This window comes from Oculina patagonica, chromosome 10 (assembly GCF_052425735.1).
Source record: "Oculina patagonica isolate OP01 chromosome 10, crgOcupat, whole genome shotgun sequence".
In the NCBI taxonomy this organism is placed as follows: domain Eukaryota; kingdom Metazoa; phylum Cnidaria; class Anthozoa; order Scleractinia; family Oculinidae; genus Oculina; species Oculina patagonica.
This window is the reverse complement of record NC_135767.1, coordinates 7,858,174-7,883,576: the sequence shown is the minus strand read 5'-3', so window position 1 is coordinate 7,883,576 and position 25,403 is coordinate 7,858,174. Positions and strand designations below refer to the sequence as shown.

General features: G+C 38.2%; 1 pseudogene across 1 annotated transcript in view; it reads left to right on the top strand.

Moving 5' to 3' along the window:
* LOC144667198 (uncharacterized) overlaps positions 1–22,262 on the top strand; it is a 28,481-nt pseudogene extending 6,219 nt beyond the window's left edge. Inside the window, exons 3-9 of the transcript XR_013573294.1 lie at positions 787–897; positions 1,873–1,983; positions 3,673–3,756; positions 4,417–4,483; positions 17,254–17,265; positions 19,910–20,481; positions 22,197–22,262. The product of XR_013573294.1 is annotated as an uncharacterized LOC144667198 (transcript). The remainder of the gene's footprint in view (positions 1–786; positions 898–1,872; positions 1,984–3,672; positions 3,757–4,416; positions 4,484–17,253; positions 17,266–19,909; positions 20,482–22,196) is intronic.
* The last annotated feature ends 3,141 nt before the right edge of the window (positions 22,263–25,403 follow it).

Genomic DNA, 25,403 nt, shown 5'->3' with positions numbered 1-25,403 from the left:
CGCGTTTCGTGGGAAAAATAGACCAATGTATGGACAAAATTAAAAACGTAACTGAACGCTTTCTAGCCTAGCTACATCCTTCGAACTCGGCGAATAAAAACTTTTTCCAAGCATCTTAACTTTACAATTAATAAGTTGTCCAGAATTCAATTTTTGTAGAAGATATTTGCCGTCGGATTCTTATACAAACACTGTAATTTCTACCCGCTTTGTCTACTCGTCAAAATGGCGTCGAAAACCGTGATAAGGCCTATTCAGATACAAAGTTACTGCAAAGACAACTATTACGTTGAAGAACATCAACATAAATGATACAAAATTTCTTCACTCCTTTGCATTACTACTTTGTTATATCTTGCTGATGAAATAATTTTGCTGACCTATTAAATAAGAAAGAGGGTCTCAATGGGGTTAACCGTTAGACGTAAAACGGCCAAATATTTAACCGTTAGGCGTAAAAATTGGAAAACTTCAACCGTTAGCCGTAAATTTTGTTAACCGTAAAAAATCGGTCAGTAATTATAAATAAAACAGAATTGATCACTTCATCGTCCCAGAATGGCCTAAGACCTAAAATATGTTTTTTGTTAATGGAAATTATTTTTTAACTTTTAAAAACAATAGTAATTAATATTTAACTTCTGTTAACCGTAATGGAAATAAATTAACTGTTAGCCGTAAAAACGCCAAAATTTTAACCGTTAACCGTAAAAGGCACCACCCCATTGAGACCCTCAAGAAATACTAATTTAAACATCTTTCACTTGCATTCTGTTCTTGTTTCAGTCATAGACGATTGTCATTATAGTCCTTGCCAAAACAATGGGACATGCCACAACCATTTGAAAAACTACACTTGTACTTGCCTTAAGGAATTTACAGGACAAAACTGTGAAGGTATATATGTCTCCGTCAAATTATTACTTTTATTTGTTTCATTACTTAAGGTCATTACCATGAAATAGAACTGAACATAGATTTTTAACCAAACTTCGCCTACTGGTTTATTACTTTAAGGGAACTTAAATTTTGAAATAAAAAAGGGGGTCACCAGATTCGTTTAGGAGCGGGAAGACCTTGAATATTTCATATAATTCCTTTAAAATTCCTCTGAGAGTACTAGCAACGTACACGTTTTTAGCGATAATTTATTTTTCAAACACAAGAATTGATCTGTTTTCATTTTACAGAAAGAATTTGATCGTTACACCCAAAATATTTGAAAAACAATGATAGGTCACCAGACTCGTTTACGAGAAAGCGACAATTTACTTCTCTCGCAGACTAATCCGCATAGAAAAAAGCCGCCATTTTGTTTATGTGCGCGCGCTTATTACGCGTCAACTTCTGCGCAGTAAGGATGCGCAATGCAATACACGGGACAACTTGCAACAACAATTTTTCGCGCATCAATGTTGCGCGAGTGACGATTTTTTGCGCAACTTTTTACTCGGCAACACTTTGCGAGTTTTTGAACCCAAGTCAAAAACTCACAACGCAAGATGACGAATATTTAGAAAGTTGACTCGTGTAATAGGGTAGCCGTCGATTTTTCGCGCAACACCCTCCCAGAATTCTGTTCAACATGGCCTGGACGCGCGCGCGAAATGTTGCGAGTTGGCACTGCGCTAAAAAAATCGTCTAGTGACATGCATGTTGCCAAGTTCATTTTGTACGATGTTTTGCGAAAAGTTGACTCCTTTAATATACAACGAAACGTTTACGCGGTGTTGCACGAAAAATCGTTGTTGCAAGTTGTCCCGTGTAACATCACCTTAAGCGGTTGTATTTGTCACTTCTTCCTTCCTCCAGAAGAAGACTTAATGAGTAAATCAAGTCTGAAATCAATGCTGATTCTCTCTTTATTCACAGTAAGAAATCATTGCCAAAGCAGCACCTGTCAAAACAACGGAACCTGTGAAAATCTTCCAGACAGCTACACATGCGATTGTCCCGAAGGGTACTCAGGGTCCAACTGCGAAGGTGAATCACTTGTTAATTGGAGTTTAATTTTATTCCATACATACTAGGTCTTTCTTTAAAATTAACGGGAGCAAATATAAGGGCAAGAATAGCTGTTATTGGAGTTCCCAGCGGTTTGACATGCAAACGAGGCGAAAGGGTCATTCTGCATTGTGTTGATCGATGTGTTGACCCTTTCGCCTCGTTCGCATACCTTCTTAACAAAAGAATATATTATCGCCGGCTCAACTCCAATAACAGCTTATATGAATGAATGAAGGAACGAAAGAACGAACAAACGAACGAATAAATGAATGAATGAATAACTTTTTTAAAGTCTCAGGAAAGTATCAGCTTTCACGGCTAATTGTGGACACTCTTGTCTCTATACATTAATATTAAATTGATTTTTTAAAGAATAATTAACAACTATTCACCTCAGTGTTAGTGGCTAGTGGTGGATATTTACCGTGCCGCGAAGCATCCACCGGTAGCCACTTACTTTCCTTTTTTTCCTGTGACCGGGGAAGTGTATGACACTTTGCATGTTTGTAGTTTATGGTTTCTCTTTTCTACTCGGCCCTCGATGACATGACACTTCTTCTGTTCTTTTCCTGAAAGGTGCACAAGAGCCTTTTCTCCAACGCTATATTTGACAGGAGGGTTTGATCGTAATTTAGCCTTCTGCAACACGGACATAACCTTTGTACCAAAATAAATGTAAAGTCCTTTGTTCGGCAAGATCGTATTAAAGAGAAACATATTCGAGGGAGTAACTATCCATCAAAAGAGCCCAACTTGAATTAGCAAATTAATTCTACTACTATCCACAAATACTGATTATACTTTTCAGTTAGATTATCTACTTTTTACTTCAAACCAATAAGACCTAAAAGACCTAGTTGGCCGACCTTGGATGTTACTTTCTTTATGTGGCAAGGGACGTATGTGTTTGACTTATTAGGTAAGGTAAAGCCTGCTTTCGAGCCAAGTGGCTCATCAGGTCGGAGCTTCTCCCGGGTTCTGTAGCATTAAGTGGCTAAAAGTATTTCTACTCCCACCTGGATGGGAAGCTAGTACATCGCTGGGCTGCCCCCAGCAGTAAATTCGCCGGTACTCATTTTATACACCTGGATGAAGAAAGGCACTGTGAGAGTAAAGTGTCTTGCCTTGACTTACACTCTTTTTTTTTTATAAGAATACAGTTTTTCCGACCCAGGCTGAATATTCTTATTTTTCTGTCAATTTTAGGCTGAAAATATTCTTATGAACATTCTTAGAAAATACCGTTTGACATTTCCGTTTTAGCAAGTATTGGGTAATCAATTACAAGTGTTTGGTGTCCAGATCTGTATCGTGTTACATTGTGCACGTGTTCCATCGCTTTTCGTTGCAGCCAGCAAGATCAAGATGTCACGTCAGATAACACTTGGCCGTTTGGCTTTAAACAAAGCATTCCTCACAGAGATACAATGATGCAATGAAGGAAATGAAAACACCTGATTTTGTTTCAACTAAAAATATATTTAATTGTATTGTATTTACAAATTTTCAACTCAAAATTATCTTCTTTTCAAAAACTCAGCCTCGGGTTTATTCTTAAGATATTCTTAAAAAATCGCAAATTTCAGCCTCAAAATTCTTATAAACTAGATTCTTATAAAATAAAAAGAGTGTATTACTGACAATTTTTCTTTATTTTTTTTTCAGAGAATTTTCCCTCCTCGGGTGTTTTATCGCAAAGAGGCGATGAGGCACCAGTGGAAAAAGCTGTGTTTGACACACGTTTTGCAGGTAGGTCCGCCCCTGGTTAAAAAAATGATACGTTTTGGAGTTTTATTAAGCTATATCGCGTTGTTACTGTTAGTACATGATGGTCTTTTTGTTAAAAGCACAAACAACAAGCTTATTCGGAATAAGCCATCATGATAAAGATGAAATGTTCGTTATGTCACGAGGGTGGGACAAAGAAAAAATCTGAGTCCCCGACGGCAATCGAGCCCATATCCTTCCAGATACCGGTTGGGCGCTCTAACAACTGAGCTAAGAGAGACTCGTGGTGGTCTGGGCCATTTACTAGGTTGATATGTGACACGCGTCCTGCATTCTGCTAGGATCAGCAATGTCGAAAGCATCAAGTGTGTAATAAATTACAAAGGTGATAAATTTTAAGCTCGGTGATAAATGATGAACATGAAGGTTTCATTATGTAAAGATCGTGGGACAAAGGAAAAATCTGAGTCGCAGACGGGAATCGAGCCCATAAAATTATCCTCTCAGATACCGGTTGGGCACTCCAACCACTGAGCTACGAGGGACTCGTGGTGAGTTGGGCCATTAATTAGGTTCCTATGTGACTCTAGCATTCAATTTATTCGTGGATAAAAAGAAAATGAAAATGCTACAAACTCGGTAATATTAAACATATTTATTTTTTTATTTCTTGTTTTTTAGTGATCCCAATAGTCTTGTTCATTGCCTTCTTGGGCGGCTCTTTGTTCGTCTTCGTTCGTTCACATCGGTGAGTAGTCTTTCCTCTGCTGCCCTAAAAAGTTACTTGTCATCCAAAACAACTGATTTTCAGTTTACTTTTTTATTATTCTCAACCTGAATTTTTTCTGTCTGTCTCATTCTGTCTGTCTGTCTGTCTGTCTGTCTGCTGTTTGTCTGTCTGCCGGCCTTTTTGTCTGTCTGTCTGTAAATTTTTCCCAACACAATTGAGACATTTGCTTTAAAATGTCACTTAACAAAAACGACTGTTTTCTACATTGATTTGCGAAGTGAGTTTTTACAGTACAAAGAAAACGTTACGGAAACGAATTTGTCTGAAACACAGAGCTGTTCAGAGATTTTTGACAAAAATGAACGAAGTTCGGTTGCAAACGGAATTTCGGAGGTTTTGTCGCCAATATTTCTTAATCATTGTTGTACATTCAATTTTTTAACTGCATTGTTGTTTAAAAACATGTTTTAAACGATGCCATAGGCGAGAAAATACAAATGACTCGTGGGATATTCCATAGCATACCCCTCGAACGCTTTGCATAAATGTATTTATTAAAAACTAGTAATGGTATATTGCAATTCATGAGTTTTGATTGGTTAACAGGCAATGGTATATCAGCTCATATACCATTCACAACAGATAAGGTAGCCGATACGCGTCAACGAAAACAGCTGGGGAACTCAAATAATGCAATTCTTTGAGCGTTTTTAATAAAATAATAATTCCACTCGCGCTTTTTGGATACTAGATCGTTATAGCCAACTCGGTGCTACGCGCCTCGTTGGCTATCTACCACCTCATATCCAACGCGCGCTCTTGGAATAATTGTTAAATATTACTTCCTTGCTGCTCTAAAACTAACAACATGTATTTTTTTTTGTTTTTTGTTAACATTTCAATAACACAGCAAATACAAAAGAAGATACGGATGGTCAAAACTTGGAGAAGATTGAATCAGATTGTGATACGGCTTTTTGGAAAACTCAGTTAGTCTGTACAGTTTTCAAAGCTTGTGTGTAACTTTTAATTTTAACGCCCGGGAGAGATATATTTGTTTGTAGTGAAGCTATAGTTTTGTCATTTAGATCCATAGAAGTAATTTCTTCGCAAGCATTAACTTTAATATAGTAAGTATTTAGCAAAACTTAATAAAATAGACTATTTCGGCCGTGGCACAGTCCCTTTAGGAATTCAAACGTTGTGATTTTTCCTTGTATCAAGATCGATCGCATATTTATCTGTTTTTAGGGGCACTGAGAAATTACGAGGAAATTGCTCAACGGATGGCCGGATAGACTAGAAATATCTTCATTTGTTTGAATAGCTAATATTTGCTATTTTGTAATGTCAAATATGACAAACACAGTGTACATATATTTGTTAACGGAGCCTTAGGGTAATAGAAAAAGAAAATTTTGTGAATTAGCATTGTTTTGTGATCAACATGTGTATCTTTTCTTGAAAATTATTACCCATATCAAAGGTCCAGGATTACAGTGAAAACACGAAAACCGTGAACACTTAATCATAATTTAGAAAGGAAGAAGAGGAGAAAGTTGACAATTTATTCACGAAGAAAATAACCTGCTGGCTCCATCTCTGTCCATTTGTTTATATGTCTAGCAGTTTGAGCTATATAGCTATGATTTGATGGTTTTCTGCAGAAATTTATGTATGCAAGATAGGGTAAAGTATTCACGGTTTTCTAGTTCACACTGTAAGACTGCTTTCAAAGGGCTGAATTAACTACGTTTAAACCTATTTTTTTGTTGCTTAGTTTCTTAGTTTTATTGAATTTATTTTGTTTTATCATATAGCATTAAAACATCGTGTAATACTCTTTGAGCCTCTAGCAAATGATCTCTTATTTTATAAATTATGATACACATGTTTACATGTAAATTCTAGCCATAGATAAGGAAGCATCGTTACTACTGGTGCATATAATACAATTTAGCCTCATATTTGTATTCCTTGTTCATAATTGTCTTTATTTTTCCGATCTTTCTAATCATTTATTTAGAGGTCATGTATTTATAGGTTTACCTTTTCATTCGATTGATTTTGATTTTGATTTTTGTCTATATTATGGGACCACAATAAAATGCGTGTACATTGCCTTTATTTTATTTTCTGTATTGGTCGTTCCTTAGTTATAACTATGCAAATTCTTTTCCAAATTTCCCCCAAAAAATGCAAACATAGCAAATCTACGAAATCCAAGTTTGGATATCTTAATTAAAATCCACCTCGGGAAAAGGATTTCAGTAAGTCAAAAATGATCCTCTTTTGGATTTTGTGTTTAATTGAAAAATCCCAAATCCGGATTTGGGATCCTCCTCCAAAAACCTCTTGAAAGTACCATCTGTCGAGTTAGTAAGTAATGGTCATAGGTGCTTCTCTAATATTTTGTAGCACCTAGCCTATGGAACTCTCTTCCGAACAATAATTATAAGAGAGAGCGGCTCGCTGTCAGATTTTAAGACTCGTATAAAGACATACCTTTTTAACAAATTTTATAATTAGACTTTTGGTTAGCCAGTTAATTAGTAAATTAGATGGTTTAGCTAGTCAGCTAGTTGGTTACCTAGTTAATTAGGTAAGTTAGTCAGTTAATGAGTTAGTTTTAAAAGGTTTTAGTGATTCCTAGTTTTATTTTCATTTTTACAGCTTAGCTATTTTATTTGTTAGTAATTTTTTTAACACTGATGTAAATTTTTAATGTAAATTTTATTTTTAATAACATTTTACTGTAAAGCGCCATGAGCCATGAGAAATATTAGTTTAACAATAGAGTGTTTCTGTCGAGGAACTATCGGCTGATAGTTACCCCGCGGAAATTTGATGTTCTTAAAACAAATATTAGCCCGAGAAGCGTAGCTTCGAGGGCTAATATGCTAGTTTTAAGAACATCAAATTTCCAAGGGGCAACTATCAGACCGATAGTTCCGAGACAGAAACACTCTATTGTCTTTATTGTTCACCACTAAATTTTCTTCCGCGCGCACATACAAAAACAAGCATCGTGAATTATTTTACTTTTGAGGATAAAAAACTCAATTGAAAGCCGAAATTTAACAAACGAAACAAAACCAGACGAGAAACCCACTAAATGCAGTGAATTTGGTTGGGTTTTTTTGTCTGCAGGCACGCTTGTTTACAAAAAAAGGCACGGGTGCGCTCGGGAGGGCACTATGGGTTGGTAGTGCCCTCCGGCGCGCGGGCACTATCGCGTCACGTGTTCAATTTAAACCAATCAGAATCGGAGAAAATTTAGTGGTGAACTATAATAGCAGATAAGGTATGGGAAACGCTCTTGCCTGGGACAATCCCAACCCACGCTCAGAAGATTGCCTGGTAGATCGCATAGACCTCAACTAGATTCCTCGCATCGAGGGTGGGCGGGGTGCTAACCGCACGCTCAAGCGGACTAGAGTAGAGTGGAGGACTTGTTTGTCTTCTTTTCAGCTATTTGCATATCATGAATTCGTCCCCAGGGCATTTATTGCTATAGTCCGGCGGCTTAGCTCGAAATTTTAGTTGAATTGTGCACTTTTTGATACAAGCGTGAAACTTGGCACAATGAAAGTGGTCACCAACAGACGTTTTTTCATATATAGTGCCAAGCCCGAAAAACGCCAGTTTCCATGGAAACCGTAATTTATTAAAATCAATGAAATTTCCTGAAATATTTGTTTGTCCTGGTTTATAGACAAAGCTATCACAAGTAAGAGTCACGCATCCGCTATTGCAGACCACGTCACGTCAACTGGTCATAATTTAAAATGGGACCACTTTGATATATTAGCATATACATTGCAAAATAAAGGAGACTTTACTGATAAGAGATTTAAAACCTGCCCTGAATGAAAATGTAGGCAGCGAAAAACTTTATCTTTACTAGTTTGCACATTTTGTTATGTGCAAATTGTTATTTCATTGTATTTTATTTTATTTTTTTTTTCATCATCTGTTTTTCGTCATTTGTCAATCCTATTGTTTTTTTTTTTAATTTAAATTTAGCTGTACTTCCATTTAACGGTTTCTTCTGAAGATGTATGTAGAAGCATACGAAACGTCAAGTAAAAGGTCTATTTTCTTCTAACAATGCGTTTGTCCGTAATGTTCATCACCGCAGTTTGCGTGTTATTTTTAGTTAGACAAATACTATTATGTCAGGTAGTGATACCAAGTCGCACGTACAAAATGTAGAATGAAATGCTGTAATTTAGACAGTTCACAGCCCTCTATATTTTCCTATTTTTCTTCTGTTAGCAAACGGCGAACGCTGGGATCGGAGAATGAATCGCGAGAGACCTGGACGCTAGCGCAAAACGAAAGACACGAGGGAGCAGAGGTCGGGCAACGAAAAATCTTTTTCCATGCAATAATTGCCTAGTAAATAATTGGTATTAAAAAGATGGTAAAAAATAACAATTGTAAGCCTAATTTAATGCATTCATATCTGTATTATTGAAATAAAATCTACAATAAAAGGTGTATAAAAGCACAAGAAGAGGTACTTCGTGGGGGAGGGGCCTCTTGGCTGAATATTTCAATGCCGTTTACTAGCTGAAAATAGGAAATTGGCGTCGGCACTATATCAAGAATTGATTAGTATGTAAATGCTTGTAATCCTGCAAAGTTTGGTCCTTGTATCAAAAATCGCACAATTCAGGAGCTAAGCCGCCGGACCATAATTCAAATAGCAAAAAAGCTGGTTTCTATTTCCGGTGAAAAATCACCCTCTCCGGGTCCAGTGTAATTTTTCGTGGTAAATAATATTTCCATGCGCCTCCCCGTGCAAGGATGATTTTGTCGACATGACGCCATTTTGTGTGTGGTTCAAACGGTCACGCACTGACCATGAAAGCAATGGTCGCACGTCAATGAAGGATTTTTCTGCAGCTTAATACGGCACTGGAAGCCCGAGAAACATCCAAAGGTAAGCTGAATTGACTGTAAAAATTTTGAAACGATTTGATCATTATTGTGGAATTGATCGAACTTCGGGCGAGGAGTAGTCGAAAATTGTGCCTTGCCTTTAGAATGTTTATTAAGGTACACGTGTTCGAAATCTTGCATCTGCACAGAACTATAACTCGCTGAAATTGCCTCAAACCGAAATGAAGAGCTGGCAAATAGCAAAGAACACAACACAGCAACAGTGTAAGTCGATTTTACACAGAAAATGTTCGAATTTATTTCTAAAATAAAATTGTTCCGTTCTCAGTCTCCTTTGCAGTCGCTGTTTGGGCTTGCGTTGCGTGACAAACCCAAACAACGGCTGCGAAGGAGACTTATTCTCATAGAAGCCCAAGCTTGCAAATCAAGTATTTTTACATTCCTGTGCTCTTATCGTTAGCTTGGACTGCCTGTGTTCTACTAGGCTTGACAAAACATCATTTCTTTCGACAATTTTCTTGTCTCTGTACCTGTCTGTCTGTCTGTCTGTCTGTCTGTCTGTCTGCCTGCCTACCTGCCTACCTGTCTGCCTGTTTGCCTGTTTGCCTGTTTGCCTGTCTGCCTGTCTGCCTGTTTGCCTGTCTGCCTGTCTGTCTGTCTGTCTGTCTGTCTGTCTGTCTGTCTGCCTGCCTACCTGCCTACCTGTCTGCCTGTTTGCCTGTTTGCCTGTCTGTCTGTCTGTCTGTCTGTCTGTCTGTCTGCCTGCCTACCTGCCTACCTGTCTGCCTGTTTGCCTGTTTGCCTGTCTGTCTGTCTGTCTGTCTGTCTGTCTGTTTGTCTGATTTTGCACTGGCGGCTTTCGTTGGCCGAAATGTATTTCTTCCGAGGGAGCTCGGTGAAAAAATATAATTTCTTTAGGTGGATAAAAGTTCCTGTTCCTAACGAACAGCAATGTAATGCTGTTCCCGTGTGCCACCTGTTCATGGAATTACATAGCAGAAACCGGTAGATCTTCTGCAACCAGAAAAAAGAACACATCAGAAATGTAAAATCGTGCACCAAATGCTCAAATATCGCGAACCATGCGTGGTCCCATCACCATCACATTGACTTTGAAAACTCTTCTATCATCGACGAAGGGAATTATCAAGGATATTTGTATCCAAAGTAAGAGTGTAATTATTTGTTTAAAGCTCTATAAATGGTGATGGTGAATGTTCGTTGTCGAAAGTTTATAATAAAGAGCTTACTACATCAATCAGCAGAAAATTCGAAAGTGATGTTTTAAAAGTTCTCAAATTGTGGTAAGTCGGTAAGTTCCGTTTCCGTTTCCGTCTTTTGTCGAAAATATGAATACAGTTTTGAACACTAGCGGCGATAAAATCGCCGCGAGTCGCAGGAGTTTTGAACCTGTTCGAAACTTGATGCAACTTCGGCGCGACAAAAATTGCATTGAGTTGCGCGACAATAATCGCCTGTGTAAACGGGCCTTAAAGATCCATGAAGTATATTCCAATTATTTAAATGGAAAAAAGCAGTTTTCACATCTCAGTATGCCTCTTCAAAATCTGCTGTGATTCAGAGAAACCTAATAAAAGGAATTTTTGGTATTTCAAGGTCTGTTGTCCTTGTTATTTACTACTTACTCGTTATTGCTTCTTCGGATTAATTCAGCAAGTGGTGAAGGTAGGTTCTTGTTAATGTTTCAAATGAAGTTGCTAGTTACTTAGCATTGTGAAAGTTCTTTCCTCGTCTCAGTTACCTTTCTTAAGTCGTTTGGATGCCTTTTCGCCAGGCATTAAAACTCTTGAATGCCATGGATTCAGCTCAAATATATCGAAATGTCTTCCGAGGGCTCTTTACTCTCCAAAACATCGTACAGTGTTGATTGTTTTTTAGCACTTGCTCTACCGTGATTTTAGCTATGAAGAAGAGTTTTCACTGCATTTCGTTCATTAGCGGTTTTGTTTGCTGGTTCATAAAAAGTAAGGTTGACATTCGTCCCGGCTCAAGTGTAAGAGAATTGTCAAGTGTATGCTTAAAATTCTCGAAAGAGCTAATAGATATCATGGGCAGCTTCCCAGCTCGCATAAAATCTGGATTAGGGTCATTGCAGATAAATTGGTCTTCTTTTTTGCAGTTTTCTCATTAAAGGCCCGTTTACACAGGCGATTTTTGTCGCGCAACTCAATGCATTTTTTGTCGCGCCGAAGTTGCATCGAGTCGCCGCGATATCGCGGCGACTTGATGCCTCTTCGCCGCGATATCGCGGCGATAAAATCGCCATGAAATCGCCGCGAGTTTGCACGCGTGAAAACTAGCGGCGATAAAATCGCCGCGAGTCGCAGGAGTTTTGAACCTGTTCGAAACTTGATGCAACTTCGGCGCGACAAAAATTGCATTGAGTTGCGCGACAATAATCGCCTGTGTAAACGGGCCTTAAAGATCCATGAAGTATATTCCAATTATTTAAATGGAAAAAAGCAGTTTTCACATCTCAGTATGCCTCTTCAAAATCTGCTGTGATTCAGAGAAACCTAATAAAAGGAATTTTTGGTATTTCCTAGCACACCCATCCACAACAAAATCATTTCAATTTTCCAGCACACGAAACCTAGCTGAGTTGTTACTTGTATCGAGAAAACGTTGTCTGCACTTTTGGGTCTTGGCGTAGCTCTAAAAACAGCTCTGTTTATTCTTTACATATATTGTTCTGTGCATAGAATAATCTTGCATTTTGGAAGACACACTTAGTTTACTCTGGCAAAGTACAAGCTTTCTACGATTTGTGTATTTGCGTTTGAAGCTCGATGAGTTTCATAAGTTTCAGCAATGGAGTACTCGTAAATGATTGTGTTCAACAAGAAGCTTGAGAAGCTTGAGAAGCTTAAAATCGGGCGCTTAATAATTAGCTATCTGTTTTGACTTGAAAGGCAGGGTACAGGACAGTAAAAATCACTGGAAAAACAGTCACTTAAACCTATTCAGGCCGGGGGGGGGGGGGCTTTTGAGGCCCGCGCTGACTTTGGACGCTTATAACTTTTTCAAGATTCAACCAAACGCTGCCAAACTTTGCGCGTTTATCTAAAATTTATCTCGCAATAATTTGGTAGGATTAGTTATTGTGCCAGTAACTTGAAATCACCATGGCAACGTCATTTTGACAGGCTTGTTTTCCCAAATTTGAATTTTTCGTGTTTCTATTTAATAATGAAAATCTGGAATGTTTTCAAGATTGCATTATTACTTAATGACATAATGGTCTCAATTTATAAAAATATATTTCGCACAATACAAATAAACGATTGGACTAGACGTCTAGAAAATATAAATTTGTAACACTTAGCAAAGTGCAGCCTTTTCGCAATACTTAATAACGGCGGGGTTTTTACCTGAAGACCAATGTTTCCAACGCTTTAGGTGGCTGACGCATTTCAGTATTTTCCAGCCCTTACACTTTAATGGAACGGTATACAACTCCTAATCAGGTAACTACTATTGTCAAGAAAATGATCACAACTTATTGACCAATGATTAGGTATTTGTTTCATACCACTGTAATAGCAACTGGTGAAGAATAGTAGTACTGACCCAAAGTATAAGGGCTGGAAAACACTTAAAACCTTTTCAGCCGCGTTTCAAGGAATCCAAAAAAGCTTTACTTATTCCATATATATTTGTTTTGCAGTATTTTGTTAATTTTTGGACGATTTTGGGGGATGTCTGGGAGGCGATAGTTTTTCTCAAAGGATTAGTAAAATTTAGACAAATAAGAAATATTGGAGATTTAATGTGATTTTAAAATTTGAATTTGAAGTTAAAAATTAGTGGACGGACAACAAACAGTCTCCTGACAACCCGGAGTGCTCTTGCGAGGGGCCATTCAAATTCAGGTAGAACCCCACCTTAAATTTTGTTCTTGTGAGAAAACAACAGAAGTCAAAGGTTGCATGATATAACCAAGCGTGGATTTTAATTCTCCCTCCCTTTCCATCTCCTTAGCCTTTCACCCCCACCTGTCCCTCCCTTTCTACTCTCATTCAATTTAATGTTTGTTTACATTTCCTAACCAATTCAGTATCGTACTAATCTGTGCCAAGCAATCAGATAATAACAGAAATTTGCCTTAATTTTGATCTCCCATACCAAGACCTTAGAGTATAAACCGCTAATAAAACAAAACACACTTGATAATAATTCTCTGAGGTTATACACCTTGCAGTATTAACGTACTAACGAACTTGATAACAAACCCCATGTCGTACTGAGGATTTTTACTGATCAACATAGAAAATAAGTTCACAATGGTTTGTTTCCAAAACGTTTTTTACTGTACAGAGGGTCTGTATATTGACCTGTAACTTGTATACCGTATTGAAAAATTCAGAACGAACCGACTTCTGCCCGCTACCATGATATCATGTTGAAAAATTAGCTCGTTCCAAACCGTAGCAAAATCGTTAGAGACAGAAAAGATACAGCCGTTTACTGGCAGTCTTTGAAAATCCTGAATTTAGTCAAAATGCGGCAGGTTTCTTTTACAGGTCACAGGTCACAGGTCACAGGTCACAGGTCACGGGTCACAGGTCACAATTTTTTACTGCACATGATACCGCTAAGTGAACAACAGTTAAACTTACCGAAGCATTTTTAAAATTGGTTTCGTTAGCAGATTGAATAATACAATATTCAAATGAGCCGGATTTTTTGATAATAAACAAATGTTGATTGGACTTATGAACAAAAGCCTTGCCACACACTTATAGGAAACAGGTAGATTGTGATATCAAAGATACACGTGGCACTTAAATTCCGCCCTAAAAGTCAACAAAGTTGGTCACCCGACTTTGCTTGTCAAATCAAGTAGGTGAACTCCTGAGCGTTTCACAGTGGCGTTTTCCATCAACAGCAATGGGCCAACGAAAATTGGAAGAAGAAAGCTTTAAAAGTAGTGTGATCGACTATTTTTTAATAACGTGATGAACAAGAAATGGATTCATAGCTGGAAGCGTGATTTGTTTTGAAGGACTGTGAGACGTTGCGCTCGAGTGATCATAAGTTGAACTGGTGAAAAAATAATAGTTTTATTCCGCGGTCACAACTCTTTAAACTGTTTTTTAACTGGCACAGATTAAACCCTAGTGCAGTCCGGCTATCAAAAAAGAACTCTGCTTTGCTGACCGTCGCAATAAAACACAAAAAGAAAAAATACAAACAGATTATGTTCAGTGAACGGTAGTCTTTCTGAGTACACTGCTTCGTTTCAAATGTAATTTTTTCCGTAAAACAAAAAAAATCTTTAAATGTCTTTGCTGTTTAAAACGTTACATTTGACAAAATTAATGACAGGATAAAATTAATTTACTCGGCGGATAAAACGCTTAGGAATGCAATAGTTGACGTTGTCTTTTCGTGCCAAAATCAAGTGTCACGTGTATCTTTGGTGTTGCACTCTACCTGTTTCCTTTGTATGTATGGCATGGCTTTTGTTTATTAATCCAATCAACATTCGTTTATTAAATCCAGGCTCATTTGAAATATTGGATTATCCATTTCACGAATGGATTATTCAAACTGCTAACGAAACCAATTTAAAAAATGCGTCGGTAAGTTTAACTTAAGTTGTTCACTTAGCGGTATCATGTGCAGTAAATAATTGTGACCTGTGACCCGTGACCTGTGACCTGTGACCTGTGACCCGTGACCTGTGACCTGCGACCTGTGACCTGTAAAAGAAACCTGCCGGTCAAAATGAGCCAAATAAAGTTTTAAAATTTCCTTTATCAATATGGTTCTTAACTTTTTATTCAATTCTATGAACTGCTTTTATGCAGTACTGTCCACAAAGATTTCAATTTCCTCAAAGTTTCGGGACAAATGGATACAAAATATTTCGTGCAGAATGTAATTTGATTAAGCGAATGTTTTCACGTCTATAAATACTTCAAGCAGTGAATGAAAAACCGTTTTGTTTTCATCGATGAGAACCACTTTCAAATACTTAATGCATAAAAAATAACAATCAGATCAGAATACAATAATTATTAATGTAAGGTCTCGCTATTATGTCTCGGCAGAGATACTTCTTTTTTGCAAGTTCAAATGTATGCAAATTTCGTGTGAAATGTAATTCGATTCCATTGTCTTGTTTACAAACTCTTTCTTAAGAAAGTTGTATTTTCGTGAATAAAACCCATTGGCCTGTTTTGTTTTCCTGATCATGTTTGTCTGTGATTTTTACAAAACATGTGGTCTTTTTTTCGGAACTTTAAGTTGTACAAAAATTCCTATTTTGAACACAGATGTCACTTCCGGAATTTCTCATCTAAAATTCAATTGGTATTTAATTATAATTATTCAAAGTTTTCATTTTCAAGTCATCTTTTCATTCGATAGCTTTACTGATAGGCGACTTTGACGCTCAACTGTGCGGAAATGAAAATCGACATACTTCTTGCTAAATATATAAAAAATAGTTTTAAAGTGGAGTCCGCCTCAAAAAAATGTACCGCCAGATCACACTGCTATTTGTAGAAACCAGCAAAGCGTCTAGTTTCAAAGTTTCCCACAAAAACATTGCGTGACATGAATGACGTTACCCCTTTTATTTACAAAAATAGCTTCAACTTGTCAAAGCAACTACAGTTTCACAATGGTGATTATTAGTACTTTACCCCTTAAGCTTTTTTCTCTGTCCTCCCGCTGAAGCAAAGAAGAGAACCAGATTGCAGATTAGCCCAAAAGTCGACCCAGTGTTCCTACAACGATTTACTGTCAAAACTGAAATGAAACCGATTGGCCCAGGCTATCCCCGTCATTTTTAGCCGACAGGAGACTATCGTCTAGGACGCCCAAAGGGTAAACTATAAATCGGCCACGCCCGATTAATAAAAAAAATTGCAGGACAGTTTCGTGAAATTCGTGACTAAAGAGTGTTAATGAAGTTTTAGGTTCTTAAGGCAAGTGCATTTCTAACAACTTACGAAACGTCACGAATCGTACTCAAGGTCGTGCGGCTTCATTTACCAAAACTTCAAATTAAACAGTTCTAACTGAGCCGGAAAACAAAATATCCGTCAAGTTTTGTTTTAACAACAATTTAACACTGAATCATTTTGTTACTTAAGTGACATAGTCTGTAAGATTCGAACTTTGGCCGGCCACCGTAGACTCAGGGACGGCGGAGCCGGGGGGCTGGGGGCTTTAGCCCCCCCCCCCCACTTTTACAGAAAAAATAAAGAATTAATAAGAGAAGAGTCTTTTAAGCCCCCCACTTCAAGTTACTAGTCAGCCCCCCCAGTTGAAAAAATGCTCCGCCGTCCATGCTACCTCACCGATTTCGCTGAAATTTGGCATACAGTCATGTTTTAGGGTCCTAACTACCAAATGGATATTAAAAAGTTTCAATTTTTTTTATTTTGGAAAATATCGAGAAGGCCGATTTGAAGCGTCCATGACGACCCGCCAACATGGCGGATCGAAGGTGTTCTTGTTACTTCGACACTGAACCTGCCATCACACTTTCTCGATCATACTTGGTACGGTTGTAAAGAACTATCTTTCTTCTTTCAATTTATCAAAATAGATTTGGCAAACGCCGAGTTTGAATGATCAACGGCCAAGAAGTTCGAAGGTTTGTAAACGAAGTTTTGAACAGCCTCAAATTTACTACAAAATGAGAGGCTTATAACTCCACTGTTATCTCGATTTAGAACTAGCCAATTACCATGAACAAAGCTTGTTCATTGGTGAAGTGATTCCATTAATAAAAAAATTGGGGAAATGTAACAGTCTAGAAAAAAAATTATAGAACCGCTAGTGTATTAGCCATTTCAGCGCCATTTCAGCGGATCAGCTTATTTACAGCACATAATCGGGAGAAACATGAAAGGGTTACGGTCGTTTAAAATAAGCAGTTTTCATGCATTCTTTGCTCATCTTAAACAAATACATGATCTTTGCCAAAAATATGGCGATTTTTGAGTGTACGATTGTTTTTCCAAATTTTTATATCGGCAACTTTCTTGTCGAGATTACGCTGTTGTAATTCAATATTCGTTTCACAAGAATTACTGTTGCTCGCATTTCCCAAATCACAGTTTAGGAAATTGCCCATTCCGTAACAGAGTCATTCTTAATTTTTCTTCAAAAATTACTAGGAAAGCAAGAATGTCATAGTAGGGATTTCTGCTAGTGAAAATACCTGTCAGACATAACTTCACCTTTTCGTGTTATCCGGCTGCTTCACAAATATACAAATTAAGGCATTTTTAAAGTGCCTATCTTTAACTATTTCAGGCTTAAAGATTCCTCTAAATCTTTTCGCCTACCTTTTGGCCAAACGAAGTTTTGTGTCTCCAGGCAGAATGCACGTTATCAGCAATGAAAGTCGAAGAAATACAGAAGCTCGAGTAAAATTAAAACTGCTGTGAAATGAACATCGTTTCAGCTTGACGCCTATTTATAGATTGCGCTCCGTTAATTAACTTTATTCATTTGGCGATCAGATGAAAATTAATGAATGATCAGAGTTAAAAAAAGTCCATTTCTAAGCACGTGAGACACGGGTATTTGTTTCAGAAGTATTTATGCATAGAAATACCGGTTTATTTTTGACTGTTGATGCGGTTAAAAAACACTCGGTTTCAAGCGGTAAATCTGCATTTATAATAGCTGGGTGTTATTGGGGGGCGAGGGGGGGGGGGTGTGGGTGTAAGAGCATGGTGCCCTTGTATCCTCTGTTGATCTCTGACACAGTGGTCTGGAACAAAAGAGCTCATCTGTTAATAAGCATAATGCGAGCTGATTTCGAAATAGACATGGCTTTACAATTGTGTCATAAGTAATTTTAGAGTTCGAAGAAGGCGTGGCTGAGTCGCGGCAAGAACAGCGCAATAGCAACGGAGCTAACGCATTTTCCTCGTTGAGCTGAAATGAGCATCAAATCAATTCTTTTTAGACCAAGTGAAAAGAAACAAATGTTATGTTTTTCGTCCGGATGTTTATAAAAAGAGAGCGGGTGAGCAGTGCTTTTGTTATCTCGGAGTTTTAGTTATTTCCAATTGAATGCTTTTTCTAACAATTTATCACCCTTGCCGAGGGATGAGTTGGAGTTCTTCAGTCGAATATAAATTAATGAAAATTTGGTTTATTTTGATACAACGTTTTGAAACAGCAACGTAATGAGTCATGACCTACATCACGTATCATCCTTATCCCCGCTAGGGGGAATGGGTTATCAATTGCTCTTCCCCGTGCCACCCCGGCATGTGGGAGCGCCTCCGCCTCACTTCACGATATTAAGCTATGACAGCCCACCCAGCTTATTTATGTAGTTCTCCGCCAGGTCACTCAATAGGTAGGTTACCAGCCAAGTGGCCAATCAGGCCGGAATTGAACTTATTCCGGTTTCCGCAACAAGAAGTAACTAAACTATTTTTACTTCCCCTGGATGGGATGCTAGTCCATCGCAGGGTTACCTCCCTTTTCCAAGAGCAAAATATTGGCTGGTAATCATTAATTCACCTAGGTGAAGAAAGGGACTATAGGAGTAAAGAGGCTTTCCGAAGAACTCAACGCAATATCCCCCCAAAGCTCTCGAACCGGGATTTAAAAAATCTCATAAAGGTGTTAATATGAATTGTAAATCCACTCATAGAGGTCTGGCCTTAAAACCTGGAGAGAGAAAAAGACAGTGGCCAGATAAATGAAAGCTGCTCGAGATGGCGCTCTTGAGCGGATTCTGTAAAATTCCCCTTATAATCCTTTGCTCTCATAAGCCCTCCCAATTATAGGCCCATATCTTTCTTCCAAGTTAACTGTCAAAGTTTTGGGCCACTTTTTTCCTACCAGGCTGCACCCAAACCACGTTTTTTTAAAAAAAAAAAATTCAGGCTTTGTAAAGTACGTTTTAGTAAAGCCAGAACTCTATGAGTGGATTTAATGCAAATGGTCACTGCGCTGGAATCTAGACCAAAATGACCTGGATAGAGCTTTTGGTGGACATTGAGTTGAAGTTATGTCTGAAAGCTATTTTCACGACTATAAATCCGTACTATGACATTCTTGCATTCCTAGTAATTTTTGAAGAAAAATTAAGAATGACTCTGTTACGGAATGGGCAATTTCCTAAACTGTGATTTGGAAAATGCGAGCAACAGTAATTCTTGTGAAACGAATATTGAATTACAACAGCGTAATGTCTGTCTGTCTGTCTGTCTGTCTTTTTTCCCAATTCAATTTAGACATTTGCTTTGCACTGTCACTTAACAAAAATGACCGCTTTCTACATTACTTTGCAAAGTGAGTTTTTTACAGTACTAAGCAAAAGTTACGCAAACGAATTTCTCTGAAAAATATACAGAGCTGTTCGGGAATTTCTGACAAAAATGAATGAAGTTCGGCGGCTGCAAACGGAATTTCGGAGGGTTTGTCGCCGAGATTTCCGTAATCGTTGTTGCACAATCAATTTTTGAGCTGCATGGTTGTTAAAAAACAAGTAATATCACGTCCCTGCTGCTCTAAACATACTAAAAGTTACACAACGGTGGATAGCCAAGAAGATGATGGAATTTACCAGACAATCCCCTTTGATGTGCCAATGTATGAGGTCCAGACTGTGGCCATAGAGATTGGACCCGAGAAAACAGTTGCCGTGAATAGCGGTGGTTTTTGGAATGAGACCTATTGCTCTTACGACAGCGAGGAAGATACTGAACACTACCAAAGCCTAAACGAGGAGCCTGTCTACGAGAACCTGGCCTCAGTGCAACAGTCGGGTTTTGAGGTGCAGACGTTAACTGTGGAAGTTAGCGAGACGGAAGTCGTCGCAGGAGAGTGAGATTGGCTTCTACGAGAGCGTCTCCACTGAGGTCAGACGCAAGCAAGAGATTTATGAGTTGTCACGTTTTCAACATTTGTTTGAAGAAAGCGATGATGAAGATGATGAAGATGACGACGTGGAAGACGAGCAAGATTATGCAGAGTATGAAGATATTTATGACAACGTCTTCTTTCCAGAAGCACCAACGGATAAGGCTAAGAGGAGCACCTTGAGAATTACACCCGCGGATACAGCTGAGGATGGAATTTTCTCATACGAAAACAAGGTAAACAGCTGTAAACTGAAAACTTGTTATTTGTTATAACGTGAACCACACGATAACTCTAACAGTTTATGGTCGTTGTAGAAGGAACTCCTTAAGCAGTTCCAAACTGCAAATTCTAGCACCTAAAAGGTGCGACAACCACGACAGTGCCGGACTTCTGTATGGGAATTCCCCCGCCCCCCGCATCTTCTCCAACGGAAAAACCCGTTTGCATTATGACGTCAGACGCGCAAAGATTTCTGGTAGTTGTAGTAAACATTGCGCCTATCGTGGGCTGTTTTGCTTGGTGTTCGCCCGATTGCTTTAACAATGCAAAAAATTCAAAGGAAAGCTACTTTTTGTTTTTCCAAGCGACAAAACATCGCGGGAGGCTATGGTTAAGGAGTTTTTTACCTTGATAACCCGCGCGGTTTTTCTTACTTTTAACGGACACGCCACGCTGGTTTTATTTCTCGAACAAATTACGAATCACCCTGCGAGCAGAGCCTCTTCTAAATTCCCTGCGGCTGAGATTTGGGAAGAAATATATTTTGTCAAGTAAATGGCCGATTCCCTCCATGGCGCGCGCCTGCAGGGAATCACGGTAGTTGTATTCATCGTTGCTAAGTCTCGCGCATGGTTTGATGAATACAACTATCATGATTCCCTGCAGGCGCGCGCCAAAGAGGGAATCGGGCATTAGTGGAAAAGAAAGGGCTCTGCTCGCAGGGTGATGACGAATGCACTTGCGTGATTCAACTCATTAATATTAAATAGATTTAGCCAAGCCTAAAAGCGGAGCTCCCCGGTTATTTACTGTGCCCTTTTTGTAAATCCGAATTTACTGACCGTTGGCAGAAAAATATAGGATTTAAGCCCGCGATCCAATAAAAATTACTTGGTCAGCGGTAAACTTCCAAAAAAAACATTCGACCTCGATGAGTTCTAAATCTGAGCCCACGATATGGTCATGTGATACTGGTCAGCGGATACCTTGTTTTGACAGCTGTCAATTGACCATAACATGGATGTCCAATATCAAAGATGTAAGCTGACGTTAACCTAGCCTTAACCTGTTTCTGGAGTATGGCTGCCATGTTGGGGCGACGTACGTATGTCGTACGCGCCCGCGAACCATGCCGCTAGCCATGATGACCATGAAAAACCAAAAGCATGGTTCTGTTAATTTTTTATGGGTATGGGGGTCTGCTCTGCGGCCCTTCGGGCCGCTGGGAGCTCCGCTAAAGGTATGAAAACTGAGTTCAAGTTTGCATTTGAAACAAGTAACAGAAGGAAAATGCACCAATGCAAAAATGTTATCGTATCTTGCCCAGTTACGCTCTCGTCTAAAAGGTAATTTTCATTTTTCGAAGTTACTATAGATCGCGTAATTTACGCGTGATAATTTCGTCATTTGCCAGTCAAAGCAATTTTATTCTTTGCGCGCGCTATCTTAACCACAACTACCAAGAATCTTTGCGCGTTTGACGTCATAATGCAAATGGATTACTGTCAGTGATTTTGTCAGCAAGTCGTGCTCGAAGTATTGAACGTATGTGCGTTTGTGCAGTCGCTTTGACTTTTACATATCATTACGTTTGACGAGCCGGATGTACTGCACATATCAAACGCAGTAGGCGAGCAAACAAATAACATACTAAACTATTGACTTTGGTCTAGATTTTCTTAGTCATATATTGATTATTCATTCTTTATTTTTTTTATTCGCTTTATAGATCTTTGGATTTGACCGTCGAACGACAACGCTTGAAGAAACTCAAAGGAAGAAAAGCCGGACTTAGTTCCTTCGACCTTTCACAAGCATACTTCCTCTGTTTTTCGTTTATTTGAAGTTAATTTGCAGATAAAAAGCTTTCGGTAGAGAGCCCCTTGCAAAGCCAACAAGATAGATATTATTTTGTTCCGGCTTTGGTTCGCAGTTTAAAGGAAATGTGTTAAGGATTTTAGCTATATTTAGCATAAGAAAATACCCACCAAATCCTCTTCAAGCTAAGTGAAATATAAAAATAACCACTTAAAAATAGTTAAGGACAGCAAATACGAAAAAACGTACGGATGTTCAAAAATTGAAGACGATTAAACCAGACTACGATACGGTGTTTTGGAAAAGACTGTTAGGCTGAACAGTTTTCAAAGCTTGTTTGTAACCTTCAATTTTAACGCCCGGGAGAGATATTTCTTTGCAATGAAGCTATAATTTTGTCATTTAGATCCATAGAAATAATTTCTCCGCTAGCATTAAGTTTAATAGCGAGTATTTAACAAAGCTTAATAAAATAGACTAAACTCGGCCGTGACACATTCCCTTTAAGAATTCAAACGTTGTGATTTTTCCATGTATCAGGATCGGTCGCATATTTATCTGTTTCCAGAGGCACTGAGAAATTAATAAGGAACATTGATGCATAAGAAACCTAAAAAGTGCTCAACGGATGGCCGGATAAACTGAAAATGTCTTCACTTGTTTGAATTAGCAATTATTGAATGAGCCGAGTATGATGTAAAGAATTATGCAGATCGAGGATGTTACTTAGTTTCTTACTTTTATTTAAGTTATTTAAGGCATTTGTTTCATCAAATATAGCTATAATTTAAACATCGTGTAATACTCTTTGAGCTTTCTAGCCAAGTTAGCGTTTTAACCCTACACAAAAGATCTCGTATTTCATACATTATGCTTCACATGTTTACATGTAAATTCTAGCCATAGATAAGGAAGCATCGTTACTACTGGTGCATATAATACAATTTAGCCTCATATTTTTATTCCTTGTTCATAATTGTCTTAATTTTCCTCGATCTTACTCACCATTTATTTAGAGGTATTTAGAGGTTTACCTTTTCATTCGATTTAATTTTTTTATTTTATTTTTGTGTACGTTATGGGACCGCAATAAAACGTGTGTACATTGCCATTGTTTTCTTTCCGTATTGGTCGTTCCTTACTTTATATAACTTTGCAAATCTTTTTCCGGATTTCCCCAAAAAACGCAAAAATAACAAATCCACGAAATCCAAGTTTGGATTTCTTAATGGAAATCCACCTCGGTAAAAGGATATCAGTAAGTCAAATCCGCTTTCGGATTTTGTGTTTTATTGGAAAAAAATCCAAATCAGGATTTTTCAATCGAATGCACCCTTAGTTTATTACTCTCGTCATTGACCCGTTAAAAGCATGCAGTATTTTAATACTACAGTAGAACCCCGGTAACCCAAACTCTGAAGGGAAACGACCGACAGTTCGAGTTAGCGGGGTTTCGAGTAGTTACTGATTTTTCAGCACTTCGGTATATAGTACAGTGCAAATTAAACTTATCTCGTCAAAAACTGGAGCACGATTATGCATTCTTATGATAATACAGTACTGTGAATGCATGTATGACTCATAAGATCGTGAAATGATTGTCAAATACGTGATCTATTCGTTTCACTTAGTAAAACCAAGTTGCTGTAATGGTAATTTAAGCGTCAAAATCCGAATCCAACACGTCAAGAAGAGCTAATGGGGTATTTCAATAGGCATCCGTAGCGAGTTGCAAGAACCAGAATTCGAGTTGTCGGGGTAAATTTTCTTGAAGGGAAACGAAATTTAGCTCGAGTTAGCGGGGAATTGGAGTTATCCGAGTTCGAGTTAACCGAGTAAAAATAACTGAAAAGTGGATTCAAATCCATGGGAAATGAAACTAAGTTCGGGTTAGCGCGGGAGTTCAAGTTAACCGAGTTCGAGTTACCGGGGTTCTACTGTATACTAAATTTTAATCTTGATAAAAATGGACCGGCCGTATATGGTTGTTATTAAACGAGTATAAAGTAAGTTCTGGGGAAACATTTCATACATTCATACCTTGTTAAGGACCTTTTTATGAAATTGAAACAAAATTGTCAGCTGACTATTTTCCCTTTTAAATTCAATGTGGGCCGGCTACCGTAACCTCCTCAGTCTGTAATTATTCTCCATAGATAAGTCATTTTATGGTAAAGTTCATATATTTCGACAAAGTTTGAACTTGGAGAGACGCTTTTGCGAAGACGTTTTTCGAGAAGCGTGTGTAGTCACTGACTGATATAAATCAACTTTCCCATACATGTTTAACTACTCTAAGGCAACTCAAGCTAACGATAAGAGCACAGTAACGGAAGAAGACGTGATTTGCAAGGGCTTGTATTTAATATAATAGCTTAGTTCTGGCGCTCTCTCTGTCACGCAACGCCCGAGAGCGTAGCGTTGCGTGACAGAGAGAGGGTTAGAGCCGGACCAGTATGGGAAAGGAACAGTTTATATTTAAGGAGGTTTTAATTCGAACGTTTTCTGAATAAAATTGTTTGGTGTTGCTAAGTTGTATTCTTAGACAGCTCTTCAAGCCGGTTTGATGCGATTTAACACGTTTGCAGCCTTATTGATCATATCACTAGCCTTTTGCTCAGCCCTTCCTGTCAAGTGACCTTAACAATCAGAGTGAGATTTAATTGTGGTTTGAGGACTAAAAAAAGATTTATGTGGAAAATTAGTATAATATACAGAGGTGAATATAAGAATAGGTCATTCTGATTGGACGAGAAGCCTATGACGCTACGCGTGGCAATTATAGCATTATAAGGCTTGGTTACTAAGCCACGCCAGCTTTGTCATCCAGGCAAGTAAACATGGCTGACAGTTGCTGAATGAAATTTTCGTTCAATCGAAAGAACTCACTCTATATCCGGGATATTCAAAGCATTATGAATTTTGGAAAGTGACTATCTACGAAGGTCTATGGACCAAAAATGATTTCAAGAAATGGTTTTCAAGGTATTAAGAAATCGTAAACACATGCAGCAGTTGTGTAGAAAGTGCAATCAAGGTATTTTTTTTAGTTATGTATATATTTATGTCACTTTCCAAAAATTAAATTAAAAATCACGGCAAATGACAGCTAATGACT